This window comes from Bombus huntii, chromosome 11 (assembly GCF_024542735.1).
Source record: "Bombus huntii isolate Logan2020A chromosome 11, iyBomHunt1.1, whole genome shotgun sequence".
NCBI lineage: Eukaryota > Metazoa > Arthropoda > Insecta > Hymenoptera > Apidae > Bombus > Bombus huntii.
This window is the reverse complement of record NC_066248.1, coordinates 983419-1004491: the sequence shown is the minus strand read 5'-3', so window position 1 is coordinate 1004491 and position 21073 is coordinate 983419. Positions and strand designations below refer to the sequence as shown.

Genomic DNA, 21073 nt, shown 5'->3' with positions numbered 1-21073 from the left:
TGTACGTACCAGGTATATGCGTATAAATGTGTTATTCGCATGATAAGAATGAGTTACGATGCATTTTGTCGTCCCGGAACAGGACGACAAAAGGGCCACTAGCGTTGGCTGATCCGTTGTTCGTGTACAGCATACGTAGCATAAACGCACACTCGCTATTTACTCATTTAAATATTTACAAGGTGCACTTAAGGCGCTTGGATGAGGTGCACGTGAGTACGATAAGTATCGTGGCTCCGCTATTACGTAGGTGTACCGAGCTGAGCCCACACGTTAACGTGCGCGCGAGGAAGTAGGTACGCTTCGATAATTCGATATGCTGATTGGATCTGCTTGAAAACCTGCCGCATAGTTTTGGACACTGTCGGCTACATTGACATTTTTCCTACTTTGTGACTATTCAATTAGTCGTAAATAACTTTCCAATTCCACAGGACGGAATTCCATAGAACCAGAATATACAAAAAAGGCTAGTTCAAAGTCTGCCAGACCGATTAAAACGTATTATCCAATCTAACGAACGTTAAATTTGCCACGATTTCTTAAAATTTCTACCAATATCGTAATAAATTATTATTTCTCGGCAAAAGATATATCGATCGAAAGCTTAATTACAGTGCACTATATGAGAACTGGCAGCTTAGGGAAATTTTCGAACAATACGCGTTATTTTGAAATCACTTTTTACAACTAGTTGAGAAATATATTTATTCCTATCGCCTATTGGTACACATCTCAGAAATATTTACCAAGTATATTGATATTAATCGTAGCAATTTAATAATAGCGAACGTACGAATACTTTTGTGACTCGTTGTACTCACTGAAAAGCAAAACAAATTCCGAGTAGAATCAAATACTCGTAGGGCCAAATTTCGCTGAAAATTATACGCGATGAGATTAATGAAATATCGATATAACTGTTACGACTATCCCTTTCGTTACCACGCGTCACACGTATGCGACACACCACGTAGTTGCTTTCTACAAGCTCGCATACATATTTATACGACGCATTTTAAAAGCCGCTTGAATTATCTAAGTGCCTGTCATTTACTATCATTATATATGTAAAAACACGTGTCATAATATGTAACGTCTCGAAAATTTGAAACCTGGGCTGTAGAACAGCGACCGTTTCCTTTCCTCCGATAGCGAAAAGGATAAAGGTCAGTCGCGATCCGTTTCAAATGTAATTTCATTCGATATGTAAGCTTTTAAATTACGTTTAGTTGCGTCAAGTGTCAAAATACGGTTTCCAAATCAACGAAACGAATCGCAGCGAGTGAATCTTCGTTCGAAGAAGATGCAACGACGTGTTTGCAAATTAATTGCGATTAATTCAAGATTCATTCAGTCAGGAATATCATCTCGGATGCTCCGTTTAAGAAGAAGTGGAACAGAGTTCCCCGTTTTTAAATACAAAACTTGGTTCAAGAGAGAAAGATCGTAAATTCTTTTGAATTGAAATAATCAATACCCAAAATTAAATTGACAAATTCCACGTACCTGAGATATTTACGACGTTTTAAGTTATACAAACGCGTTTCCGTATTCTAGAAGTTGAATAATAGCTAAATACAAAAAACTTGTTGTCAAAACTTCGATAGAAATCGATGCAGAAGCATAAACTGTCCGCATTCCTTTACACGCGGAAGAGTTTCAGTCTCCGATCGGCTCGATCATCGTAATAATTAGGTATATGAAGAAGCTTCGACGGATACAAAATTTCCTGTACACACCGAAGCCCGATTTCTAAGAAAGCCTTTTCTGCAATGGCACGTTCAAAGATTCGATCCGTGCGCGGAAGCGGACTGTTACCGGGTAAGTGGATTCGTTCGTCTCGATTCGAGAGGTATAATTTTCGCGATGGTACTCGCTACGATTGTCTACGTGCTTTATTCTAACTGCGGACGAAGCGTGGTTAATTTCTCGCTATAGATCTCTTTAGTACCACCTGTTCATCTGGTATGCGCTTCGATTAATTCGAATACAGCCTGGAAATAGTCATTGCACCTTCTTCGAAGAAAGTCGACTCGATATTTATCCACCGACGACACACACGAACGAAGGAAGGGAAAACCGGTCCGATATTAAACGACATACATATGTATATTTGCACGAACCACCTAGCCGCGGCTTCTCGATTATGCCTTAACGGTTGGTTACCATATAACCGCTGCTTTCGATTGCAGAAGCTGCGTTTTCGCATAATCTATCATATCAATCGTATCCACCATCCGTACGAATGATCTACAATCTGCACATACGTTGGTTCTGTAATCAGCGAAGCCTCTTTGAACGATATCGTGTTAATTTATTCAGTGTCATTTTGCGCCAATTTAACGTACGTTTGTAAAAACTTTGTACTTTCCACGCAACCACGAGAAACGTTGACGAATGCCTCCAATCACTTCCGATCGAATGAAACTCGAAGATCGAAAACCCGTTCTCAGAAATAATCGTTTCTGTTCGTTTATCTATCCGAAATTATTGCTGTTTCGTGTAAAGATGCCAGTTCCACGAGATATCAAGGAATATTGGAAGAGGAGTATGTGCAAGTAATTTAATTCGAAGGTTATTAGTAACCGCTTGGCTGTATTCAAAGAGAAAATCATTTTCTTAATTACTATGATTAAGCTGTACGAAATAATCCAATTTGCAATGACGTTTAAATACATTTATCATATTTTATTCGATATATCGGTGCTTACTTTAATTTTGTTATTATTTTACAATTTTCATAATTTTAATACGATTTATTTAAAAAATGCAAATGTCAAATTGATGTTGCGTATACGTCCCAATACAAACATATTCGTAAAGCCAATGGAAGCGTGTACGTAGCGTCTATTGTTTTCAAGCGAAGGAACGAAAGCATTCCACATGGTGAAACGAAAATATTTCGATAAGATTAATAACGTTGGTGTATAATTTAAAATTATTTGTACGCTGGATACAGCGCGACCAAAGTAACTTAATCTGACGTTTATAAGGTTAGTCTTCGTACTCCATTTCTATCGTAACCGTACGACGACGCCAACCATGCTAAGTTTACCTTAACGTAATCGTCTACAGTCTACTTACGTGCCCTATGGAAACACGGATTACGTAAATCGAGATAGAAGAGGAAAAGCCGTAAGAAATTCTTAATAAAACGATATCTTCGAGATAATTTTCGAGAAATTGCAATATTTCCGACCGGAATATCGGAATTGTACAATTTTTCAATTCTGAGTTCATACGAATTCAAGTAAAATAATTAATAATAATCGTAGGAGATTTAACTGGAAACTTGCAAAAGAGCTTGTTTTTTATAATCTAATTGCTCGGAAACAGAGATTTTTTTTCTATCGACTTCGATATTTGCGATTGGAAAAATGGCTGACATTCTAAGCCACGTATCAAACGGTTTCGAGGAAATATTAATGAGATCGTGGATTGCGGCACGAGCGAGGCAATATTGCGACAACGCGCAAGAAAAATATGAAAAGTATGCGTTTGGTGCGCGGCAATGTCACCCAAATGAAAGTTAATTCTCGCTAAGATACCACTGTGCGTGAAAACAAGCGATTGTCGAACATTAATTCAAACGTAATCAGGCGAGTCGCTCATTAGCGCCAGTCTACAAGTAACAATCAGTCAGTAACTACCTCACGAACTCTCTGTCCTCTGTGTGTAATCTTGCCTTCCTGGCTTGCTATATAAACTATAAAGCACGCAGCTACTGTGCTTGCACAATGCAATAACTCGCAGGCCTTAATTGAAATCACCACGAAAGGCTAACAGCAGCGGCGCAATCTCTATCGTAAAATGTTCCACGGAAAAATTGACATTAGTATATATACCGGGACAGGTTTCGTGCATTCCTCAAAGCTAATTACAGACGTATAAATGTAACGTCTACACCAATGGTAATTCTGAACGTCGAGAAAGTTTTTCATAGATGATTTTTAAGATAATTAAAATTGATTTAAACGAGCATATGTCCTTCTAATATGCTCGAACGATTATTATACTCTTGATACTCTATACTAATAATAATACTCTTTGACATATAACCGTATGTGTATTTACTTTGTTATTTTTATACATAATTCTGACGTTATCCTGTCATGGAATACATTTCTTTCGTTTCTTCAATTATTCATGACAATTTTTGTAAAATACGTATCAAAAATAGCAACTTTCGTATAATTTACTCGTCGCTCATCGATTTTCAGTATGAACACTAGCGGTAAATAATTTCTAATAGAAATAAACACATTTCGATAAAAATAGATTATAAATACGTTCTAGAGGATTTATATACAAAAAAAGAAACTATTTTCTATAACTAAAGATGGAAATCTGTGTAAACTTAATGTGATTAATTAATTTTTTAAAAATAAAATACGCTTAAAATACTTGTGCCCTGTAACTGGCAACCCATATTACTCCGCAGTATAGTGATCTATCCACTGTCCGGAGTTGTTTCCCTACACGCGCGTGTCTTGTATTTTATCGTATTAAATACATATATTCCAAAATATCTCAAATCTTAAAAATATACAAAATAGAAACAATTGCGTGATTCGTGTATGTAAGATTTATTTATACTAATATATATATTGTATAAGTATACTATACTTCGTTTGAATATGCACTTGTATATATATACATATATACATATGTGTATACACATATAGTATACACATATAGTAGAGTAGACTTCTACGATTAATCGAAGACATACGCAAACGATAATTCTAATAATAACTCTAACTTTTCCCTTATTTATTATTTTTCTAGTATTTTCATAGTATCGTAACAAATTTATAATAAGATAAATAGGATGTTTTATTGCAGTAGCGGTAGCAGTAGCAGTAGCAGTAACAGTAACAGTAGCAGTAGCAGTAGCAGTGGCAGTAGCAGTAGCAATAGCATATAGGCAGATAAGCATAGATAGTAGCAAAGTCGCTACTCCCAATGCTACTACGCCTTTTTTTCTAGCTTTCACTTCTGTTCTTCGTTTTGTCTCAAATTATAACATTACGTTCATGTCTAAGTTATGAATTGTTACGCATTTAACTCATTACGTGCGCGTTTATTTTGTTCGTCAGTTGTATGTATACGCTATGTGTATGTTTTTATGCTTACTTATAATATACTCTATGTTAATGCTATTTATATTTAAGATGCATATTTAAAAGCATGAGTTAACTCGTTTGCCTGACATGGCAGGTTAACACGTTCATTGTCATACGAAATATAAATACTTGCTGCAAAATATTACACAACAACAAATAGTAATACATAGCGCGTTTTTCATTTCATAATGTTATCCAGTTATTTACGTTATTCAACATTGTTCAGTTACCGCTATTCGTCTTATTCGAATTATTCTAAGATATTTAGGAACGCCAGGCATCAATGACCATCGTAGCAGCCAACGTGTCAACTAAGGAAAGCAGACCTATATTTTAGTCGGTAATGGTCGGCAGTTATGGTTTCACCGGCAGTGTACCACCGAAAGTTATGGACATTTTGAAGTCAAAGCTCGAATCTGGCAAAACGGGCCTGTGACCGCAGGAATCTGGTGTGCGGAACTTGGCGTACGTGCAATTCGAACAAATTACGATGGCGCTCGCTTACTCACCGACGACATCGCGACGCCGTAGAGAGAGAAAGACGTAACGACAGCCTACCGTGCAGTGGAGAAAGGAAAACACGAGTCATAAGCACGACTTACGGACTCAGAAGAGAGCCGCGTCGCGTCGTGCTTCTCGCTTCACACTTCTCACAGTCGGCATTCAACTTCCTTCGTTGAGAGACACGTGCTCTGACCACGGTGCGCGCGAACAGTGTTCGTATTCAATTAACACTAATCAGTCTTGATTTTTTAATGAAATCCAATGAACTTTCGTGCGACAAATGAACAATCGTCGTATCACGCGTCCGTACGAGTGCCGATCGATCTCTATAGTCGACGCGCCAAATTTTAAATTGTACCGTCCGCCGTTTCTCTTTTTCTCTTTTACGTCAAATGAATTTTTCAAATTGTGCTACTTAGACAAAGATCAATTACGTGACTATCGATCGGGTTAATAGAGCTTTCTTGGCTAATAGATCCGTATTACACATTTTTTTAACTTTTTCTTCTTTTTTTGTCTTTCTGGTATTTTATGATATACGAAAGTAGCTTGTAAGTAGCTTGCAGTAGTTTGCAGTAGGTCGATTTACAACGAAGACATTGAAGTTCGATTAATCGATCGATAGACGAAGTATGTCTCAGCGTGATCTTCTCTTTTTATTTTCAAAATCTAATTTAATTGTAAATTTCGTGACAATTAGTCACGCAACACTAGCAATGCAAAATAGAATTTACATAACGAATATGATACGAATACATATGCTTCCTCATCGTTATGTACTGCATATTATTCACGACTAATAATTGACATAGTTTTCCACGCTTCTTACATTTTCGTTGCTCTCATTTTTAAATATCGTACAACTCGACGTACATTGTATAATAGAAATTGAAAATTATTAAAAGAGTCTACGATGAAGGAGTAAAATATTTTTTGTGGTAAGAAAGACTAATATGTACAACGAACTACTGCAAATAATCTCTATGTAAAATTGCAGATGATAAGTTGAAGTACCCGATAATTACAAACAATGTTGAAACTCGAAAGTAGGTCGCCAATTTTGCATGATATGTACAATTGTCTTACTAATTTCTTTGCAACAATGTAGTTAAACGAAGATAGTTACGATACCACTTATCGGTGTATATTTTCGTTATCTATTCCGTGCTGCAAATTGATTAGTTCGCTCTGTATGTATTCATCTCTGATTGCATAGTAACAAAAAATTGAAAGTTGCTAGTTATCAAAACGAGAGATCCGATTACGCTAATGGAAGTCTACAACACCACGTAGCCGTCAGCATACGTATATTCGATGATTGCAAACCATGGAGCGGTTAAATTATTTAAGTGTCATAAATATTCTTGCAACTTGCAACGAATGCACGTGTCAGCGATCAATTTTTAAGTATCTCAATGGTCCCTTTCAAATCTCTCCTATATCAAAGCGGCATTTCTTTACGAATTCTCCTACTCTCAATTTTTATTTAATAACATTTCGATTATGTTTCACAAAAATAGGAAAAAATAGAAAAAGATAGTATTTCTAGCAAGATGAAAATTACGCTTAATTCTTCGCGGTCCTACTTCGCATACGATACATAACGATACATAACGATAACGTATAACGTACGATATATCCATTCGCAGGACTGCGGATTAAATTCTGGTAATACTATATGCGCTCGTGAATATAGCGTGATCGCCACGAACCTACTTTAACCAATGTTATATGTACCTGATAAAACTTCGGCTTACTGGCCAAAATCCAACTCACGACACGTTGATTCACTGGGCTCGATCTCTACGATCGGCAAATCTTTTCCAGTGGTGAGGGTCTTGGTGTACGGTTCCTCCGCTGACCTCTGTCCAACTCGCAGTGGCAGGACCGCCTCGGCACGTGCCGTAACCCGTAACCGGCTTCTGTCTTCTCTGTGCTCGCGGTGTCGATTCGACGAGACTGCATGAGCAACGACGAGTTTGACTTTGCGAACATCGTTCTTCTCTGCGTCTGTGAGACGCCTTGTGGCACGATGTTAGTAGAACGCTTTATCGCTGAATTCTTTTAATAATAAAATTGCTATAGCTGCAATGCACTACACGCTATGAAGTTATTATAAAAGGAGTTCTTACGCATTTGCGAATTGCAAAGGCGCGCGATCGTTATCCCACTTCTGATTTGTAAGGAAGACTTTCATTTCGTCTGTTGCTGACGGTTCGGACGATGATCTTGAAGTGAAATCGCAGTCACGCCATCGATGCGGCACGCGATCGGCGCGGCACGCGGCGTCACCTAAAGCATCGCGTCTTTTGTTTATGCTGCGGTGTCCTCCTTTTCTTATCTCGAGGACCCACAGGACAGGATAGGCCCCGCAGCGTAGAATTCGACGCGAGGCAGACGATCGTACGCATCCTGTCGTACATTTGCCTCTTTTTATCATTATTTTTTACATTATATTATCGATATTATAACTCCTACGATCGATAGCAATACTGAGGTTCGAAGAAAATTATCAGACGTTTCGAAACACGTGTTTCAACGCGGCTATCTGTCACAACAGTCACAAACTGAGAGGAATCGGTAATGTGGAGGTAAATTGAAACTGATGCAGATTTCACGAAACCTAGGTGACGATGCATGCATTCAACGCGTATACGGGCGTTTACAATACGACCGCATCACCAACAGTCACCGCGACGCTATGGTTGCAGCGACAGTATCAAAGTACATATGGCACGTTCGCCTACAGCAGCTTCTTTTTTAAACGATCTTGTGCGTTAAAAAGTTTTCCAAGTGAAATAGAGAATGTCTGCCCTTCTGCGTTTTTTCGCGAGCCAACGTATGGCGTGTATGTCTATCCGTGATTATACATATGTATGTACAAATTCGATAGAATCAACATTGCATTGCAACACGCGTGCATGTATCATTTTCCTATTAACCGTGCCACATCAGAATCGGTCGTAGGAGATATTGCGGAAAATAAGGGACTGGTAAATCGATTCGATGTAGAGATCGACAACACGAACAAATATATGTATTTACATATGTATTTATGTAGACACCTAATGAGAGAAGAAGGAAAATGTGCCGTTCAACTCGGTTAGTAAAAAGCCACTAAATTAACGATCGTATATTTGTATACTCATCGCAATCAGAACTTAGATGGACAGAATCGATATTATTATTACGCGCTGTACAATCTCGTTCCGCCTTGATGCGCCTCGTACCGATAACATCGAAATTCTACGTAGTATAGGTATAATTGCATTGATAGCGAACTGGTGATTTCCTTTTCGATTCTTTCCGCCCGTCAATTTTATCGATTAGTTACTACTCGTCCGATGAAAGTGTTTTAACGTAAGTACGTGCTTGGCGACACGTACGATGCGACGAATCAAGGATACAGATTACAGATGAAATCTATTTTGTGTACAGTTGCGCGAGTAAAACAACAGCTGTGACGCGGTACGAATGGAATGTTGCGTAAAGAGAAACAGATACGGAGGAAATTAATTTTCTCAGTTATTAAAAACTTTTTGTTGGAAGAAATTATCGGTTATTGAAATGTATTATCTGCGAGAAACGAATCGTTTAGACCTTAGATTGCAAATTCAATCTATCCGTTGTTTGAGTTGTCGGCTTTATATCACAGAGAAAATTATAATCCACGTATAGCATAGATATCCGATATTCGCGTCTCTATTGCGATAGCGCTGAGGCGGAAAAAGGATATAGCATAATAAGCGATCGAAGGACGAAACGCGGAAAAATTGAGACCGATGAATCGGTAAAAACTATAAAAAGATACTAATGTCTCGCGTTTCCGGCTAACGGAATGCCTCGGAGAACACGAAGCACACGAAGCACACGGAGTACAGACTAGTCTTCCCCTTCTCTATATTCTTTTCTTTGTCAACGAATTATGATAATTTGCCGACGTAACACGCGAGATCCTCGCTGTCTGGCGGGCCAATTATATCAGCGGCTTACGAGACAGAATGTCGACATCGCGGTGCAATGTGCGCGTGATTGCAAATGGGGCAGTGTCTGCCGGGGATCGGCAAAAACCGGCATGATAGGGGACGATCGCGTCATAGGAACGAGGCAAAGCTGCGATCGGAAAGAAAGACCATTACCGGAGGCACGTACTTACGCTAGAAATACGATACCCATGCCGACGATTAACGAGCTACCGTCGATTGCCTCGCAAACCGGTCACGTTTATCTTATTTTTAAGAGTTGCCAGAGTACTCGACGCGATCTTACGCACCTTGCGATCTCGCGGCACTCGCGGAAGCCTCTTGTTTTATTCGAATTCAGCTGCTTTCGTTTCGTATAAATATGTATAATCGGCGCGGCGCGGCGCGGCGCAGCGCGCCGCCTTTACCGCGGACTTCCATAGCCATAACGGGTGTTATGGCACCTTTGCCGCGTCGCGTTACGCCGCGCCGTGCCGACCAGGAACTTGTCACTCGTTATAAAAGAGTACCACTAATTAGCTTCTACAAAGTCGCTTTTTGTCCGCGTGTTAATATATACTGGTTATAATTCTCGTTTGACGTGTACCCGATGCGATGAAAAAAGAAAGAACGTCTGGACGGGATAGAACGATTATGTTCCCTTGGAAGGTTCATCGACGAACTCGCGATATCATTTGATAAGTCCATAGAATCCGGACGTTCGTGATGTCGAGGATTATGAATATGATTACTATGATTGATGTACGTTATTGCGGCTGCGAGTTGGACTAATCGGGCAACTCAAGATTTCTGTAAATATTTCCAATTATATGGTACATTATCAGGACTTGTTATCGTCGGATTATTATCTATTAAATAGTGTACGATTGCTTACGAGTATATTTATTGTTAGTAGTGATCGAAAACGCTCGATTTGTATTAAGACACAGGAATGGAAGAAATTGTAATAATGGAATGGTACTCGATAGACAAAAACTCGATTCGTTCAAAGTTCCTCCATCGATCTAGTTTGCGTAACTAAACGTCCTTATGAATGTCGATAATATATCACGAGAGAATTTTGTAATAGAAATCGGATAAAATAAACTACGTCTTCTATGATTTACGTATCTTTTATATGTATCTTTATTCTAGTTTAAAAAAGTATAATTGAGATTGGATTTCAACTGTATACGTATATCCATGTCTATATCAATTCTCTCTATTTCATATAATTATAGGTTGATCAAATTGTCCGACCGATAAACGATAGAGTTTTCAGTTTGCCAAACAGCCACCTAATCGATGAAGTCGTTTCAGACAGATAATCCTCTGATTATTCGAAACGGACAAAACGAAAGAAAAAATCGTCCGTATAATCTCACATCAGTCTCTATATGCCAATCAAAACCGTGGAATATCTAACCGTGAAATCTATCAAATTCCAGCAGAACGCTCGGTGGGCAGAGCATCGGCAACCAAATCCGACAGAAGATATCCCGTCAAATCCAACCGGAAAACGTGTTATTAAACACTTCCAGCCAAAGTCGCCGCAACGAAACGGGCCAGAGAAATCCTATTAAATGGCCTGTACGCGCTGTCGGTTTTCTAACGATCTTAAAACGTAATCGTCGAAATGATCGCCACGCCGCCGCGCAGCGTGAACGGGTAGTCGGATAACAAGAGGGTCGCAGGACGAAGGACTATTTTTTCAAAGCATCGATCCTAGATCTCGAAGAGAGCTGCCAGGAAGAAACCTTTTTTCTACAAATAGCACGTTTAACGTTATATGTAACATAACATAACATAACATAACATAACGTAACATAACGCAACAGATGAAGAAGAGAGAGAAAGAGAGAGAGAGAGTGTGTGTGTGTGTGTGAGAGAGAGAGAGAGAGACAAGAGGAGACGAAAGATAGAAAGAGAGAATCGAGAGAAAGGCGCAACTCCTATCTTCTCGCGGCACAGTTCAACTGCGAAGGTCGGTCAATGGCCAACGCCGGCTAACAGCCACTAAAGTGGGGAGAGAAAGATGATAGGGGAGAAAAGGACAGCGTAATAGGGAGGAGTGGAGCGAGACCAAAGACTCTGAGAGGGAGAAAGGGCGACGTAACTTGGATGGTACCAGAATATCATTACGTTCAATTGCTATACGGCAACATCCAGCGACCAGATGGTACATGTCAATGCACGTGCGTCCGGAGAAAAAAGGGTTGACATTGGTTACCAGTCCAGCTACTGTAACAAGATTATTCGAGTTGGCGTGAACAACACCAAGCACCGCGGATTCCTCGTTCCCTGGAACGCGGAAATTTCTTTTCCACGACAAAACTTTACCGGACGATCGGATCTGGTGTTTACGAAGCGACGCGAAGGAAGAACGATCCTTCGATCGATTCGAAGAAAAGATTCTACGATGGAAGAAAGCGTAGAACGATCGATTCGAAGAAATTGAAAATAACATTTTTCATTTTGATGAAATACGAAGGGCAGTGGGAGCGGCACCTCACGCCTCGCGCATAATGATGTAACAAACTATCGGAGAATTACCTATTCATCTTCCTTCTCAAGGAACGAATTAGATAATGTGTAATTATGATAAAACAAAGAAGCAAGTTTATAATATAGGTAAAATAATCTTTAGTTGGCAAAAAACTATTTGATTATTCAACGACGATAATAACCATACAGGATAGATACGATCGAGTAATAAATAACTCTTGGCTACTTTGATTAATACTAACGAATACAAATCGTAAAATATCGTGGAAGGAACAGTTACCAACACCAATCTGTCAGAATATCGTATCTATTGCTACGAATAGGGATTAACATCGTGTATTAAGTCTATTTCCAAACCCATTGTCGCGTCGTCGCGCCGTTAAAGGACGGCACGTAGAGTTCCGCGAATAGCTTGCGAAACTCACAGCTTCTCATTATCATAACCACATTTGCGATGTCCTAAATCGAAAATTCACTTCTACGATCCTACCTAACCCATGGAAAACAAAAGAATAATTCTGTCGCTCGTAAGAACATAAGAACCCGATATTCCCCCTTGTGGTTTCTAAATCTTTATTGCTCATTTCTTTAATTTATCTATTACAAAATATGCTAATGTTACGCGCCTGTTCTTCTACAAATATAACATAGATATAGTGTTCGATACTTTAAAAATATCGTTCAAATCGTTTCCAAACACGTGGTCCATTCCTCCCGCAATCATTCTGTAACTTTTATTTTTTGTAAAAATCAGAACAGTTTAGTCGTATACGAGTTACGAATCCATTAGCATCGAACATAGTCGAACAAAATATAATTTAAAGTTGAGAATATCGAAACAAAGCCTTTGCCTTCTGACACATTTGATTCGTCAATGAAATATTTGATATACTATTGCAAATATTGGGATTGAAGATTATGTTGTCACGTATTGTCAATTACGCAAGCGAAACGTTATTTATCTCTTCTATTTCCACGAACAATAAGACGACTTTACGTAAGAAGCGCTGCAGTTTCACTTAATCGGACATATCAAAGCAGGCCAAGTTGTTTCATTGATCGTTTCCCGCAATATACACCAGCGCAGCGTCAGGCATTCTCATTGATTAAACACCCAGAGAAAAAGGCAGCAACTTTACGAATGCTTCGTAAACGATTGCGTCCAAACCGCGATCCCTTGTTATCTGACATAATAATTTCCAGGCTTCGCCAAGTATTAATTCACTTCATTTGGACAAATACGAAGAAGCAATAGCAGTCATGATTTCTTCAAACGGTCGTAGACGTTATCCTCGTTTCAAATGCCATATATAACTTCGTAACGAGTTCGTATAAATACGCACGCGATTATTCGTCGCTAATGTCCCGCTCTGTGGTTACCGATTTTACTCGTTTATTTTAAACTGACCTTCCGTAAACGTTGAAATACTTTCGCGAATTAAAATTTACCCGCAAAACTAAAATTCAACGACGTCGATGATCTAGTTAACATTTTTTAAATTCTTACGCCGAGAATTGCAACGCGTCAACTTAAGTATTAATCGAGAATTTTTTCCTATTTATCGAGTTGTACTCACAAGCAGTACTGGTTCGTGTGTTCCGCATTGAAATAAATTTTCCTGGATGCCTGCTTCTTCTTCCTCTTCTTCTTACACCGTGTTAACATTCCCTGCCGATGTCTGCAAACAGAAGAATGAAATAATGTGGTTCATTAGTCGGCAAACATTGCTCACAATCATGTTCCAATAGCCCCGATGAAAAACGCAAAATATACCATCTATTAAGTCAAGCGATGCCTAGTCGTTAGTGGTTTGGGGAAAAAGTTTATCGAGGTTTTCCCAACATGTCGGAAAAATCCGGTATAATAAAAACAATTACGATACGCGTATCATAACGTGTATCTTATACGTATTACAGAAATATACCGATTTGATTTACATCGCTGTTACGTTACAAAATCTAATCGAGATTATACATATATGCTAGAAAAAAATCATTTCTAACCGTACCACTGCGCGAAACATTGACTTTCGCCTCGCTCCACTGCGTGCGCAGTTCGACGATATCATAGCGTGAATTGCTGATAATTAGCAAACAGATAGCTGAGACAGAGGTTAGCAAACTTACGAGAAACATTTATTGGGTAAGCCTAGATCGACCTAATATCTTATTGTAAATTTGTTTGTGAATTAGCCTTAATCCTGTTATTCTCTTTGCGTGATTTTCAAACCACAGAAGTTTCTAACATTTGAGGAAAATATAACAGGCTCGTTAACGCTATATTTCACGCGTATTTTCATTTCTGGACAGTTTACGTTATCAAATTCTATCAAACGCGTATCGCAATTATGGAACGGAATTTCAAGAATTTGCTCGACACTTTCTCGCCGCTATCTCTTCTTTTATATTTATCCGACAACTTTATGAAGTTCAAAAAGCGTCGTCGATGCTATTCTAGTCTGTCGAAGCTTAATTTTTTCTTTGCCTTTTTTTTTCTTGCGTTCTTCGTTTTATAGTCGAATTAAACTCGAAAGCTTTCTGTAGATTCATCGCTGAACGTGAGTCATAAATTACAACGACGATTTTACGCAAATTAGAAACGCGGCGAGCGTATTAGAGAACTCGTTTGGAATAAGAATCGGTAGATCAAGTGAGCGGGTCTACCTACCTAAAGTCGTAACGATATTCGGGCACCGGCTGTCAGTGTATAATCATGGCCGTGAAAAAATAGTAAAAAATGCGTCGAGGAGAGTGATGACATGGGTGTTATTCCATGGTATTACCGTGAAAAAGGTGGCCAGCCAAGTAAGTACGTACAGTACACACTTGATCCGCGTGTTAAAGGGAACGAAATGCTTTCGACTTTCGACTGGCATCTTAGCAAGGTCGTATCGAGACCTCCGTTTCAGATTTCAAGTACGACAAAAAATTGCCGACGTGACATACAGAAAGGATTATTAATAGGCCTAGCAATTAATCACTACACGTAAAACCGATACTTACAGACTTTTAAGGGAATAATTGAAAGCATATATATTTGTTGTAATATGGTATTAAATCATTAACTTTAACGTTAATAACGATAATCGTAATTGCTACTATTGCTTATTTGCAATTTTTTGCAATTAATTTACTAAGTTGGTTTGCCTTGAATTAACTTATTACTTTCAAAATGAATAATCTATCAGGTGTATATATATACATACGTGTACGGTGTACAGAGTGTAAAGAGATGTTTTGTCAGTGGCGTATACTAGACCTTTGGATCGGTGGAGATCTGTGACGAAAATCCGGCGCAAAATTCACCTTGACTTCTGAATTCATTTTACTTTCTCGTTACGCCACGCATTTTCCTCTAATTCAACAACACACGTACATAATCACAAATCCTAAACTATTATCGATAAAAATTGCAACAAACGTTAGTATATTATCGAGCTATGTGCCTAAACTATGTGTCTATTGTACATTGTAAAGTACCAAAAAAGGTATTTCGATGCAAAAAATTAATTGCGAACATGTATAATGAACATGCATCGTCTTGTAGAATAGTACACGCGATAGATATTCGAGGCCATTAATATAAAGACGACACTATCGAGAAACGTGCATAAGTGTAACATCGACAATGTCAGTTTTCAAAATTGAAATCACAATGTACAATGGACTTATAATGGTATTTATTTGAGAAAATTAATCCGGACTTAATATATTAGTAAATTAGCGTTTAATGTCGTGCATTTAAAGTAAGTATTCTATGTGACATGAAAATGTTCGGATTACTCTGTAAATGAAGTACACGGTCGGTACATTTATACGAAATTGCCTGCCAGAAGCAGTATCGCTGATGATTTGCAAGCCCAGCAAACAGGATTTTCAAGACGCTCGATATTAGTTTCGACGATGCTCGCCAATTCATCAAGGTCACTATAAAGAGGAGATTGCTCGTTTTTCGCGCGTGCACTGCACTGGAAGTTAGGGGTTTGAAACACGACACTAAATAAGCATATTCTTATTCCGTTCATGCGCATCGCGTCGCGTCGTGTTAATAAAACTTCACTGCGAAATGTTTTGCTTTGCGAGGAATCAAGTGAATAGTCCTTTCATCGTAGTGAATGCACCGATTGTAGGGCAAAGTAGTTTTTCGCCCGATCGGATGTTATTTTTCTCATAGAGAAAAAGCTGATTAAAATTCATTAAAGTTCCCGCGCTATACCCAAACGGGGAAATCGCATTTTTCCTGCGTTACGAATTGATTATATATGCGAGTATTACGAGCCCCTGTGATATTCTAAACGCTATTTGCTATTTACGTATCTCGATTATCGACTCTGAAGAAAAAGTATTTGTATACATTTGTATAAAAGTCTAAATGAAGACAAACGGAATACAATAAGTCGCATCTTTTTATTTTCTACAGGAATTCCGGTGTTCGATGTTAGGAAAATTACTTTTTTATTTGATTTTGCAACTAGATACGCATATAGTTTTCGACCATGCACGATCTTCGTTCGTTGTTGGAATAACACTAATCTTCGTGTAAAGATCTTTTTCTACAGTGACTAAAAAAACATATTTGCATTTGCACACCACTGTACTCGTATTTATCGTATCATTTACATACTGATTAACTAAGTTCGAGTATGTATTTTCGCAAGACTACAAAAATTCGATGCTACGAGAACGAATACAGAGAAACAAGGATATGTGCGTGCTCGCTTCTCAGAGATAATTGGGAAAAACCACTGAATTAATATCATTAACCACTGAGTTAATATATAATCAACGATGACGAAAAGTACATTTCCGATACGCTGTTATGGAAGCAGCGATCGATATTACGAAAAATATTGACAAATGATAGATGCGTTTTAAATTATCGATCAGATAAGCGATACCTTGGTAACAATAAAGATCACTATGTACTCATTGCTAATTGTTTTGAACTTACATTGACACATATACACTTATGACGTATGATGCATGAAAGCAGCTACTTTTAAATATCTTTCAACTACAAATTTTGAAGATATTTCGAAAAAAATGTTTAATGTTATAAAAATATAGAATATATTTGTCGGATAGTATATAAGCCGGAATATATATCGCGTTTAATCAACGACGCTTTTACAAATGTTCGCTATTAGAGAGAAAGAAAGAGAGAGAGAGTAACGATTCTCACGCATTATTTTATCAGGAGAAAAACTTGCGCTGCTTTATTTAATGAGTAATTTAACCCTATCAGATCTTAGAGCGGCAATTCGAACCGGTTGATGACGATCGATTGGTTAACAGAGATAGTTGCGTGCTAGTGTCACTCTGTACTTTGTGTAATTCAAGTATGACAACGAATTCACTAACAAGAAAATGTTTATATTAATGTTATACCTATCGTTATTAATGTAGCGTTCAATTAAATTTTTTCTCAGCTTGAAACTTTGGACTCATAGTCTATCAATTCTATGAGTATGAATGAGATTCGTTAAAGCATGATTGCCCTTATAACATTCCTATTTATTTCTATCATCTATGAAATTGCAGTTCTTAGAAAGACTAGTTAAAGTAATTACTAGTAGTAATACGAGTAAAACATTCAAGTAGAAAAATATTCCAAGAATTTAAAAAATTTACTCGATTAATACTTTATAGAAATTCAAAGAAAATAAACGCGCTCTGAAGTTCTTTCTTTTTTATTTTATTTCGTAAATGGTAATGAACCGTATCTTCTGCGAATGTAGAATTCAAAATCCACGTTTGTGAAAAATTGTACGCGCAATTTATATCCACTAATGACTTAACATATAATATTAACATTTTAGAAGGTGAAAGGTAAGACTATACGTTTATTTCATCCTTCTTAAACACGATTTGCAATTTCTCTTTTGCTTACCATATAAAGCGTACACCCATTCGCCAAATATCACATTTTTATCTCGAATAAAATGAACTTCGACGCACGATCTTGATCATATTTATTCATATATACTGCGTGTATGTTGACCGTGCTCATTTACACGAATTACGAGTGTATGTATCCCTGATCTGATTGCGCAGTGTATTTGTAGCTTCGACATATATAAACCTAACCGTCCAGCGAAGTATATCTTTGGCAAATATAGCGATATATTCGATGGGTAAAACGTTCGTGCAATATCTTTTGGTTGACGCTTTTCAACGATTCGTCGTACGACACTCGCGCGTCGCTTTGTTCATAGCAACCGTAATACCGTAGCTTTTAATGCAATTTTACGATCCATAATCACGAAGTTGATCATTTATTCGGAAATTACATTAAACAACCCGATAAGGACACCTTCCGTTTCGGTAAAATTAAGGAACCGAGTCGATGTACTTACATATCTAACGATGAACGACGAGCGCGGTTGCGCGTAATTACGACTGGCAATTAGATACTTGGAAGAATGTAATCCTACTTTTCTCGATCCTATCCACGAAAAAAATATCCCATCCATCATTGTACCTATGCTTTTCTCGTACCGAAACCACTCGAGACTTTCACGCAGTGTGAACAGAGGCTGGAGATCAAGATTCTTGTCGAGATCTATTCAGACGGACGGATGCATCAGAGTGTTCTTAAGTGGCTCTAGACCTCGCACTTCTATGACTTTACATTGTATGCATGTATTTTTAACCTCGAGCCTTTCACAGTGATAACTAACGTCATCCTTTAAAATTCATCGGCTGTAAAAACGAAACGTTAATCGCGTATCCTACAAAACGAGAAATTAGAGCGAAACGAAGTGTTCCAAATACAGAATAGTAAGCGCACTACAGTCTGGGGGATTTACGAAGACATTTATTTGTCTGATCTTCGAGAAGGTTAAACAAATATGTGTATACCGTGTATTTTAGGTTTTCTAACGAAAGAATTCGTAGAAATGTACGATCAACGACATGGTGAAGTGAAAAAGAATCATCTATCATTTTAGTTTAGAAACGGCACGGCGCGAGCGCATTCGTCTTAATAATCTACATACGTAGTGCAGATAGAAAGCTGAAAAGCTGACCACTTGAATTACCTTGCGGAAATGAAATAAAATGACGCGTCATTCGAATTGACAAACGCATACCGTTTATTCTCACTCTAGTGTCGTTGGAAATTAGAATAACTAGCTAAGCAACCAAAAGTTTAATGCGATTTAAAAGCAAAGTCCGACGATAACCATTACTTAATATCTAATAGAAATTCACTTCGTTTATTATCTTACTTAACCCTATGCGGTTTGAGCAGCGTTTCTTCCAACTTAATAAGCTATGTTCAACAGCTATTCGTAAGTTGAATTTTCATATTTTCCTAATCAATAGCACATCGAATACGTATCTCTGTTAAATTCAATTACAACGCAAAACGGTATATTCTACGTTTAAAAACTAAAAAGGGTTGGATGAAATGGAATATCGTAGCTATTTCGATGTAGGACCGTAAAGTACCTAAAGGGTTAAAAACAATTTAACGAATATTAAACGACGTGCTTACGAGTTGGAATAAACTACAGTCGGAGTAGTAATAAACTACCGGGCATGGAGCGATAGAATTTAAGATATCAAATATCGAACAGATAATTACTACGTCCGTGACTCATAATTAAAGATAGAGTATTAGTTTCAAACTTTCACAATTGATAACCGATAAAACGGTCACTCGTGTAAGAACGTGGGCGTTTCACTGCTTTCTTAATCGGTGACGTACCTATTAAAAATTTATTATCTTCCAAATTTATTAACTGGTACAAATGCAACGTATTTTCCTTCGATAAATTTATACGTAGGAGCGCTACCTTGTCATCGATACGTCAAAATACGGGAAGACTTTCTCGAAAAAACGATCTTATCTAGGAACCATGTCTCGTCATTTTTGTCACTCATTGGCCGTGTCGCCAAGTTGGCGTGAATTACACCTGTGCCTATGTCATCCTAGACAAGTTGTCCGAAAAAAATCACTCATACAGGCCCGCCGGTTACCGCAGATAACACAGGTACAAGTAATGGTAAATAGGTCAGTCACCTTCGTAGATACACTGGCTGTTATATAAATCTTAAAGCTGTAACGCAACACCGTAAAGAGTTACATATATCGTCGCGACTTGCCGTATCGTTGTTCGTTATTCCAATGGGACAGATCAATTTAGAAGTTGGACGAAATTTCAATGATTAAACTGGAAATGTTTCTATTCTTAATCGGCTATACGCCATTTTTGTTACCATTCGTGTTGAAACAATGCAGAACAAGAAGAACTCGTTCGTTTCTTTTGGAAACAAGTAGCGTTAACGTTTAAGAATAACTTTATCTCTTTCTCTTCGTCCGTTTCTTTTTTCTTCCCTTTCTCTTTCTGGTCGTGCGATCTTCTTCGTGTGGAAAAACCGAAGATGTCCGATTCAACGTCTCCAAAGAACGCTTCATTTTTACTACAAGTTACTATAAATTTTCGTAGAACTTCACGCGAAAATGTTCAAAACACGAAGCTTACAATTAGACAGTTTACATCGACAAAGTTTTCTTCCGTAACTAATGTGATCACGAGGCTCCCTTGAAAACCGACATTAACGTGCACGTATGTGCGCAAGGTCGGAGCTTTTACTTACACTCGACTGTTTCGTTATGAACGGCATATGAAAAGGGACCGCAAATTATAACGTATTCGACGCATTTTTCAACCAATTTAACGTATACATCGTAGAATAATGAGGCAAAAGCAACGTTCTTTTATAATTCTTTTCAATGTTAGAAAGTGTGTTTTTTTCCCAATTCATTCTTACAAGGAAATCTTCAATGCTCGTACATCTCATAATATATCAATGTTTAACCTTTAATCTCTTCCAATGACTAATCTTATAACTAAACTATAATGACAATTTCTGAATGAAATTAACAATAGGTTGTAGTATCATTTGATGGTACGCATTTACGTTTAATGGAAACAGGACAACTTGATAAGAAATACCTAACATGTT

The 21073-nt window shown here is 37.9% G+C and overlaps 1 protein-coding gene and 1 long non-coding RNA gene across 3 annotated transcripts in view; one reads left to right on the top strand and one right to left on the bottom strand.

The window, feature by feature from the left end:
* LOC126871051 (uncharacterized) overlaps window positions 1–21073 on the bottom strand; it is a 223547-nt gene that overhangs the window by 185879 nt on the left and 16595 nt on the right. For both annotated transcript variants that reach the window (XM_050629412.1, XM_050629413.1), the window contains exon 2: window positions 13678–13779. The gene's annotated coding sequence lies outside the window, so the exon portion shown is untranslated. The remainder of the gene's footprint in view (window positions 1–13677; window positions 13780–21073) is intronic.
* Window positions 5120–12241, top strand: LOC126871068 (uncharacterized). Its single transcript, XR_007691514.1, has 2 exons — window positions 5120–5845; window positions 11047–12241. It is a non-coding gene; the product is annotated as an uncharacterized LOC126871068 (long non-coding RNA).